The sequence below is a fragment of the Argentina silus genome (genome assembly GCF_951799395.1).
Source record: "Argentina silus genome assembly, chromosome: 5".
NCBI lineage: Eukaryota > Metazoa > Chordata > Actinopteri > Argentiniformes > Argentinidae > Argentina > Argentina silus.
This window is the reverse complement of record NC_139659.1, coordinates 19,974,466-19,984,334: the sequence shown is the minus strand read 5'-3', so window position 1 is coordinate 19,984,334 and position 9,869 is coordinate 19,974,466.

Genomic DNA, 9,869 nt, shown 5'->3' with positions numbered 1-9,869 from the left:
ACAGATGGAATGAATCATATCATGGGAGCACATGTAACCCATATGTTTGAGCCTATGGGGTTGTGGTGTGTAGATTTTCTCTCTAGTTAGTAATGCAAGAACTGCAATTGGTGGATGTATGTTCGAAGTAGCTCTTTTTCACATAAAAATTAAAATAAAATCAAAGATATAATAAAAACGTTATATAATGTTTGGGGTACAGTAAAAACAAACTTCCACTACCATTAGACTCTCCTCACAGGTATATATTAGCCCCTGGTCGTAGCATAGATGAATGTTTCTTATGATGACTGATGGATAGATGATTCACTTACTTAGTCAAATGTATTTGTTGTAAGTCGCTTTGGATAAAGACGTCTGCTAAATGCCATAAATGTAAATGTAAGGTATATGATTCCAGTTCTCAAAATGAGCCATGAATCAGAAAATGTGTTTTACAAACAGCTTTAACCATCTTTCATTTTTTTAAATGACCGTCATGGGGGTGGCTGTGGACAAAATCTGCGATGGCCCTATATCCAATTACATTTTTGAAGTCCTTCTCTATCAGAAGAGGTTTTATACTCTCATCTTTAAGACACTTTTCTAAATGTATATGTATATCTCTCCACTGGACACTGGATATCTACTTTAACCCCATAGTAACTTTTGCAGTGTAGCGGCAAAAGCAGAAAATATGCTTCCATGTCCCATTACTTACGCAGGGCACTGTAAGTGCTTCCAAAGAGACTCAGTAGTTTGCCAATGAGAACTCCCTGATCCTGCCTCTTGATTTACTTCTCAGCTGGTCTTCCATCTTGGTGTCACTGGAAGGAGCTCATCTCTGGCCCTGGTGGTGTTCATCTTATAGACCAGTAGAGGTCATCAGAACACAGGCCAAACCCAGAGCTTCTGCCTTCAGCCACCTACGCCACACACGAGATATCTCCCTGTTTTACTGTAATGATTTTTAACGTCCTTCTCTCTCCTTCCCTGCTTAAAGTATTCACTGTATGCATGTCTGGCTAATTGAAGGCAATGTCTTCATTCTACTGTTTTCACCAACCAAACCATGAGACATCAGTGAATATACATTGACTCTCCTCAGTCTCTACTTGTGTCTTCTTTACCATTCACACAAATACAGTACACACACACACACACGCGCGCACACACACACACACACACACACACACACACACACACACTCGTAATGTGCAGTGCGCAAACGATTCCTTCTTGAACTACTCTTGTTACTGACAGAGAGTCATGATTAGTTTTCCAAGTCACTTGTTCATTTGAGTTCAATGAATCCTACAGCCATTGTCTCACGTCAGATGAGACAATGCACCGACCTGTCTCGTATCTCGCAAACGGTAATTGGATGGATCAAAAGTAGCCAGGCTAAAATGTGCTGTGTGTTGACTACACGTAAATGAAACAATACATCTGTCAATTATTTTCATGTTCTACTCCAGCGAATGTCTAAGTTACATGACTTTGAAACTAGCAAAGGACATTGGTAATCGAAGGTGCAGACGTTATTTAGAGTGCATGAATCTCACAAATTAGGATCTATTTTATCGCGGATGCTTTCTAATCTTCAGATTGGTTCCACGTCCTACAAGACAGGTCGGTCGATGCTCGTATAGGAACGACGGTACCTGTCGTAAAACAATGTCCTACAGCAGGATTAATATGCGCACCTCTGGCGCGGTTGCTCGGATATGTGCTCTGACCACCAACTGTCTAATTATTTCTCTTCGTTCAGGGGAACTAGAACCTATATGATTAATGATCTGAGTTTCGTTCGTCGTTTTGTGGAGGAGCGCATTAGCTTTGCCTATTCCAGTTTTGGTTGCATTCCGCCAAGAATCATTCACAATCTACTCTGCAACAAGATGTTGTTTCAAAGGTATCAAGAAATAATCGTATTTGTATGCCTAGTGATCACAAATTAAAAGTGTTTGAAGCACATAAAGTAGTACACCTGCGTGCCCCCTATGGTGAATGAGATGAATCTTGGTAAACATTAGGGCATGAAACTTAATTTCAAGAATAAACCATGTCTGACATAAAAGTACACTTGTGTAGTGACCTATGACCCATCTAGCTAAATATCCATGGCCTGTGAAATAGGGTGTATTCCCTACAACGCCTGATTCACCTAGTTATGCTTAATTAGCACTAATGGGATGGCGTCCCTTTCCTAAGGGTCAGTCCTTCTTTGGGCCACGGAGCTCACCCGTCCTGGCCCCAAGATTGTCATCGATGTGACAGCAGTAAATTTAAAACGTTTGGCCGCATGTCAGAAACAAATGTATCCTTCTAATTTTGCCCCCACGGCCGGAGCTGTGAGTATGCAGCCCGCAAACCCCTCACAAGTGCATCTCCTGGAAGGGCCGGGGAGGGGGGGTGGGGAGGGGGGGGGTTGAACACGTCTGGCCCTATAAGCGAAGCTTCTTGGGTTTCTAATTAAGCACTTAGGGGGTCAGAGGAAACCTCGGGGGCTCAGAGAACAATTGTCCTAATTGGCCTTAAATGGCCAGCTAATGGCCTTGGCCTCGGCTGGCACCCCAATCTGCATACACCCCTCATTTTCATTACACATTATACTCATGCCCCCTCACTCTCTTCCCGTGGATGCACAGTCAATTGGGCCAAGGCTTTTAATTGCTACGACCATGCACCCCCCCCCCCCTCCTCCCTACTACTCACATTTCATGTGATTGGGCCTCAGTGGAGGGGAGTGGGTGGAGGGGGGTGGGGGGGGTTAGTATGGAGGGTCGTATATGTGTGTGAGAGACTCTGTGTGAGAGAGATGGGTGGTAGCCTCTTCAGGTACACCTGTGCTCCCTATCTACAATGCAGATCAACCCACCCAGCACGCTCAACCTGTACAGACATGGAAGGGCCCTGTGTGTGTGTGTGTGTGTGTGTGTGTGTGTGTGTGTGTGTGTGTGTGTGTGTGTGTGTGTGTGTGTGTGTGTGTGTGTGTGTGTGTGTGTGTGTGTGTGTGTGTGTGTGTGTGTGTGTGTGTGTGTGTGTTGTTTTTCCCACCTCAGCCAATGCTCGTCTTATAGAGACACAGGGCTCAAAAGGGGAGGGGAAAGGGGGTCAGTGTGTGCGGTGTGTGTGTCATGTCTCTATATACAACTCACACAATGGCAGTGGTGAACTGAGACTGAAGCCCTTGGTGCATTTCTAATGCCCAGTCTGTTCCCCTTTCTTGCCTCTGAGCTAGAGGGTTTAACATGATAATGGGCTTATAGAGATTTGCATTGATTTCATTCTGCCATCTCTTTTACCCCTGCTGTGCAGTGGTTTTGAGAGAGAACATGGAGAGGGGTGGAAAAATTAAGGAGCCGCAAAAATGTCTTCGAATCGTGAGCCGCCGTTAAACACTTCATTGTGATTTTAAGGGACATGCTACGACGGACGCCAAAACAGCATGTCTGCAAAGCGAGATGAAAAAATCACTTGGCACACTTAAGAGAAAAACTAAATATATTTGTGCACTCTGGATTTAAATCAGTGTGTGTTTGTTTACGGTTTTTCTCTTTGGTTTTCCAAACCGGTAAAAGTGCCTTGGTGTTTTTGGGATATTCAGTTTTTTCATTTATCACCCCGCACACATTGAAAGGTTCAGTGTTGCATTTAAGGCTTGTATTAAAAAAAAAATAAAAAAAAACAATGTTGACACAATTGTTAATGGCATGCAGGTATAGGCTACTTCAAATAATTGAAATTGCAGATTTGTTGTTGAGGTTGCAAGACCATAGCCTCCCATTTTGAAATGCAGCCAAAATAATTTTTAGATAGCCTCCCATTGTGAAATATAGCCGACTATGTTTTCAAGTAAGCGTTTGTGGCAGCTGTCAGACTCCTGTCAAGAACTTCTAAAATTCTAATCTGAAAGATTCTTAAGACAGACAGATTTTCACAAACACAGGCGATTGCAACCGATGAGAAGGTCTCGTACTGCAACTGACTCGTGCTCCACGTGACGATGTCTTGGCCCAGTAGCACCTATCACACTTCATGTGTAGAAAGGAGCCACCACCGAAAATGTTTGACTTGTCAGAATTCTAATCGGATGTGATTGTGTCTTCTTTTCCTTGACAACTCTGAACGAGTAGAGGCTTTCAATGTCTAGTATTGATTCTAGGCTTTGTATTTGCCTTTGGAGTCTGCTATTGGTGTCTGTCAACATGAGGACCAAAGAAGTGTCAATGAAAGTCAGGGAAGCCATTGTTAACCCAAAACAACTGTCACACAGACCAGGAATACTCTCCAGGAGGTAGGTGTGAATGTGTCAGAGACTACCATCCGCAGAATACTTCACCAGCTGAATTACAGAGGCTTCACTGCAAGGTGCAAATCCTGAAAAAGGATGGTCAGGTTACAGTTTGCTAAAAAAGTACCTAAAAAGCCTGCAGAGGTCTGGAAAATGTCTTGTGGACAGATAAGATGAATATTATCATGTACCAGAGTGATTGCAAGATGACATTTTGGAGAAAAAAAGGATCTGCCCAACATTACCACATACCACCTCATCTGTGAAACATGGTGGAAGGGGGTGTTATGGTTTGGGCATGTATAGCTGCAGTAGAGGCCTGGCAGAGCATCACCAGACAAGATACTCAGCGTCTGGTTGGGTCTGTGGGTCGCAGACTTCAGGCAGTTATTGCATGCAAAGGATTGTTGACCAAATACTAAACATGAGTGCTTAATTTGAACATTATATGAATCTGCCCATTACATTTGGTACCCTGAAATAGGGGGGCTATGTATTAAAAGTGTTCATTTCTAAATGGTGAAACCAATATGTACAAAAATAAAATAAAGTCTGATAATCTATACTTTAACCTCATAGTAATTGTTTGATTTCAAATCCAAACCTTTGGTGTATAGAGCCAAAAGAAGAGAAAAAAAGTTTCACTGTCCCATTACTTACGCAGGGCACTGTAAGTACCTGGGTATCTGGATTGATGATAAACTGTCCTTTAAAATGCATGTTGAGAAACTGATCAAGAATTTGGTCTTTGAGTTAAACTAGTTTTTTTGTATAGATATCCTGCTTCACCTTTGAGAATAGGAGGAAGATTGCCCAGGCAACACAGGTATTTCGAACTGTATTGATGTCTACTGTTGACTTTACTCATTAAACTCCTGAACTAGGAGACAGTGTCTGTCATCACTATTTGACTGGCTTGCAGCCCGGTGCCTGTCATCTACAGTTGCCAGCACACACCAGAGGGCATAATTGGCTACAGGTGTGCATCCCGATTATGTCAGCCCACCACCACCTCACCTTAACAAGACAAACACTTGTGATATCTCGCCTTGACTACTGCAACGCACTCTTGGCCTCCTGATTAGCGGACTGACTACTGGTGTGTCTATTTATAATCTGTTACTCCCAAAATGAACACATTTTTTCGCACCCCGTGACAGTTAATCAGCTCAGGATCCTGCAATTTAAATCACATAGGTCAGGATGGTTTGGGAATGTCTTCAGTTGGTCTAGATGATTTGAATCTTTTAGATATAAGTTGTTGGTATCCATAATGGGTCTTAAAACACCCAGATTGCTTGTCGTGTCTCACAGTGTTTTATTCTTGCTCCTTTTCTAATGGGGATATGTATTCAAAGCCCATAAGGAAGGAAAAGCCCCCCTTAACACTGTAATGGTTGAAACAATGCCTTATTTTTAACTAACCATAGGGTTCAATTAACACTCCATAAAATAATCTGATTACAGAGCTGTTTAGTAAATTTTAAGAAGTCCCTCAGTGCCAAATCTCATAGCTCCTCCGTTGCCTCACATTTTCCCATGTAATTGTTTACATAGGATAAACCAAAGAAATTACCAGCAACCAAGACTAACAAGGAAAACAATCTTCTAAATATCCAATACCACCTCATAAACCCAAGCATTGCAACCACATTTATTTTGGTGTTGATTGGGGATAACTGTAGCAAAATAAACAACGTTTATCCCTCCATCAGAGAGGAGGCATGTGACTTCTGGCACTTTCCGTTTCTGCTACAGGCACGTTGTGGCACATTTAGTAACCAAAGTGATTCCATAATGTAGCTGTTTCAGAAATCTTAGTATGGGGTTCTGTAATTGAGTGTTTGTTATATTATCTACACCCAGGAATGCTGTTGGACCATGTGTATTTCTTTCGTAAACACAGAGATATTTGCTGTCTGGAATTAAACCACAGCCTGAATGTGGAATTCATTCAATTTCCAATACCTTTTTGCCCCACCAGACTGACTGCCATAAATCATACAGGTTGTCAGTCGTAGTGGGGAGGAAGAGCTGAGGAAGAGCAGGAGAGTGCGGCAGACATCTCAGAGTGAACTCCCCCATCCTCCCCCCCCCACCCACCCACCCCCCCCCCCCCACAACAACCCAACTCCCCTCTGCCCCCTCTTCTCTCAGAGTATTACCCAGAGTGATGGTCACTTGGTGATACATTGAGCCCTGTCCAAATTTCACGTCACTGCCTTGGCCCCTGATCCTTTGTGAAGGGGCGGTGGGGTAGAGGAGGCACGTCTCATATCCTGTGTGACAGATATTTTCATAATATGCTCGGCCTGAGCGGTGTGGGTAGCGGTGGGTAATGGGTGAGGGTGGGGGGGGGGGGGGGGGCATAGCGATAAGCCCCGCTCAGACCGCGCAGTCGCTCCCAGGCGCCAGACAGTGATCCACCTCGAAGGCCCGGAGGGGACAATTGGATTGACGGAGCCGTTGAGCAAATGTGCTGTGATCCCTGCTCCACACACACTCTGAGAGGATGATACACCGCATTGAGTGTGGCCGAAGGGGAGGCTGTTTTTATGCCTGTTTAAGTGATGAGCCTGGAGGAGGGATGGACATGGTTAGAGGGCTATTGTGGTTGTCATCCTTTAGCCTCTGACTTCCATAGACTGTGTGTGTGTGTGTGTGTGTGTGTGTGTGTGTGTGTGTGTGTGTGTGTGTGTGTGTGTGTGTGTGTGGGTGTGGGTGTGGGTGTGGGTGGAATTGATATATGTGTGGTGGCAGTTGACTTAAATAGAGATAAATACTGTAGGTGAATATGAATACCAGGGAGGGGTGTTTCATTTGAGCCCTCAGGGCCACAGGAGCTGCTGGTTTCACTGTCAGACATGACCCTCCATCAACCTCATTCAAAGTTATCAAACAGACGAGAAGTTAGCTAACCTGGATTTTGCTAATTAGAATGACATTTTATCACTGTGTTTTCGCGGAGCAGTCGACCATATCCAGGACAGGCTTTTACCAGGTTCGAAATCCTACAGACTTCTAGCTTTCACGGCCATATTTGACCAAAAATGAGTGAGAAACATATTGATTGGACAGGGTAGCCATTAAGGATGTGTCGAGTACTCGTAAAAAAGGAGTATCGTTACGGATATGAGGAATTTGCCAAATACGAGTATCGTACAATTACTTCGCCGCATGCATGCATTTCTCATGTCAGTCAAACCATGCTGATTGCGGAGTGCTCAACTCGCTAGTTCTGTTGTCTGTGAAGAAACGGGCGGGGGTGTGGGTTCCTTCTGCTTAGAACAAGCTAGTCCTGCTTCAACTCTCCCCCTCCCTCTCCCCTCTCATTTTGTTTCTTACCTTTGAGCAATGTGTGACTGGGTGAAGGAACTGAGTGAAAGTGCACCTGAGGTATAGGTTTACCATAATGTTGGTATAGGTTTACCATAATGTTGGTATAGGTTTACCATAATGTTGGTATAGGTTTACCATAATTTTGGTATAGGTTTACCATAACCTGGGGTATAGGTTTACCATAACACTGAAAGCACACCTCCGGTTTTCTGATTACGAGAAAATCGGTTCAAGTGTGATGATAAAATGGCTATAAATACAAGTATGACAAGATGGCACAGATTTACACAACACTACCAGTAAAATACTGGTAATTTAACAGGAAATGCCTCTGTGTAAATTGTTTTAAGAGAACATTCAATCAAGATAATGGAAATCTGTCATTTGAGTGTACTATCCCTTTAACTCACAAGCCCTGGTAAAGGAATTCCAATACCCATACTTATATTTCTACAAAGCAACCTCTTTGGTCTTGTAACATGGTAACATGGGCTGCAGCGGGACAGGGCCAGTGTTGAAAGCTGCCCTTACACTCTGTTGCCACCTGCCTCTCATTTCTTTACAGTGACAGTGCTCATACTGACGGGCAATTCTATGAGCTCATCAACTGAAAAAAAGATTCCAATGGTAGCCTAACTGCTTTTCAATCATGCATGATATTTTAATGTACTGTATGTATGGTAATCCTTTTGGAAACACTTTGTTACTACATTGCTGGACTATTTACTTGATATTCACAAAGATTTTAAAATGCATATTGTTTGGCATTTATATGACATAATTTAATCCCAACCGTCTACTTCTTTGTATCCAGGTTCTATTACATTTTGATAGATAACTGGTCAACTACAATAACTGTAAATGATCACCTGTAGTGTTGATCTATGGACATTGACCGGGACTACCTTCCTGTGTTCTCCGTGTTCTTCCTTTCTCAACCTCACTCAGGTCAAAAACCAACCAAGAAGCCCATTAAAGACAAAACACTGTGACTATTAAAGCTTCATTTCATATTTATTCTACCAAAGTTATTTAAATAGGTTTTTAAGAGAACATTCTTCAGACCTCAGTAATTCGACTCAGCTGGTTTGGATGATGGTGGTGCCATGTGAACTAACCCATGTTGCTCAAGCTAATAGAGAACCGCTCTCCCAACGAAACATCTATTTTATGATTCGGTTTTTCAGGCAAGCTGCCAACCATAGCAAACTGTTTTCCTAGTGTGGGAGCATTGCATTTTAAAACATGGACAGAGAAGATTTACATTCTTAGTAATTGTATCCCTAACCTTATTGTTGTGCTGTTTGTTCTTGCCAAAATCTGTTCTAGATAAGAGTGTTTGCTAAATTACTCAAATGAAGTTAGTAATGCTCCGTGTTTGGGTTTACAATCTAGAGACAAGGTACTCTTCCAACAATGGTGCTGATGAACCTTAAACAAGACTGAGTTATAATTGCCACACAGACAGAATAGAAACAGGTTATAGGTACAAAAATAAATGAAATAATAGATCAACAAAAGCCTTCTCGTCATCTTGGTCACCGTACGCAACCCCTCAAAACAAAGGATAATCTGATGTGGGTGGTGGCTTGTATTATACGGTTAGCCTAGTTACACCTACATTGTTAGTGTATGTACGTGCGTGCATGCGTACATTAATTTGTGCCTATGTGTCATGTATTACAGAGACCTCACATAGGTAGTGACTATACACACAAAACACAAGAGACAACATCCAGTTTTGTTCACCATTTTATGTTTTCAAAGAACTGAAGGTTTACAGTAAGTACATCAAAAAGGGGCAATTGTACAAGATTGGGAGGACAAACAAAAGACCATGTGGTTATAGGGATGTCAAATCCCTAACAGCAGCTACCCACACACACAAGGGAAAAGGAAAGCACCCTCCACATTGATGGGTAAGGGTAGTCACAGTCAAAAAGAAGGCATCTTGATTCTTCATGTCAGGAACACTCCTTACCAAATCCCTGATTAGTCTCAATTTACTGACACCAACGTCCACACAACCATTTTGGATAGATCTCTGCGGTTCTTTAGGCAGGGGGGCCAGAGTTGAATGCAGAGTTACGTTGGTAGACGTCGTCCTTAACCCACATATAGAGTACATGTATTCAGTATTCAGCATGGTCAGGTTAGGATTTGAGGGGTAGGGGGGGTAATCTGATTCTAGATCTGTGGATAGGGGCAACTTGAATGCATCCATGTTCCATCTTAGTTTGTGTTTCAAAAGCAA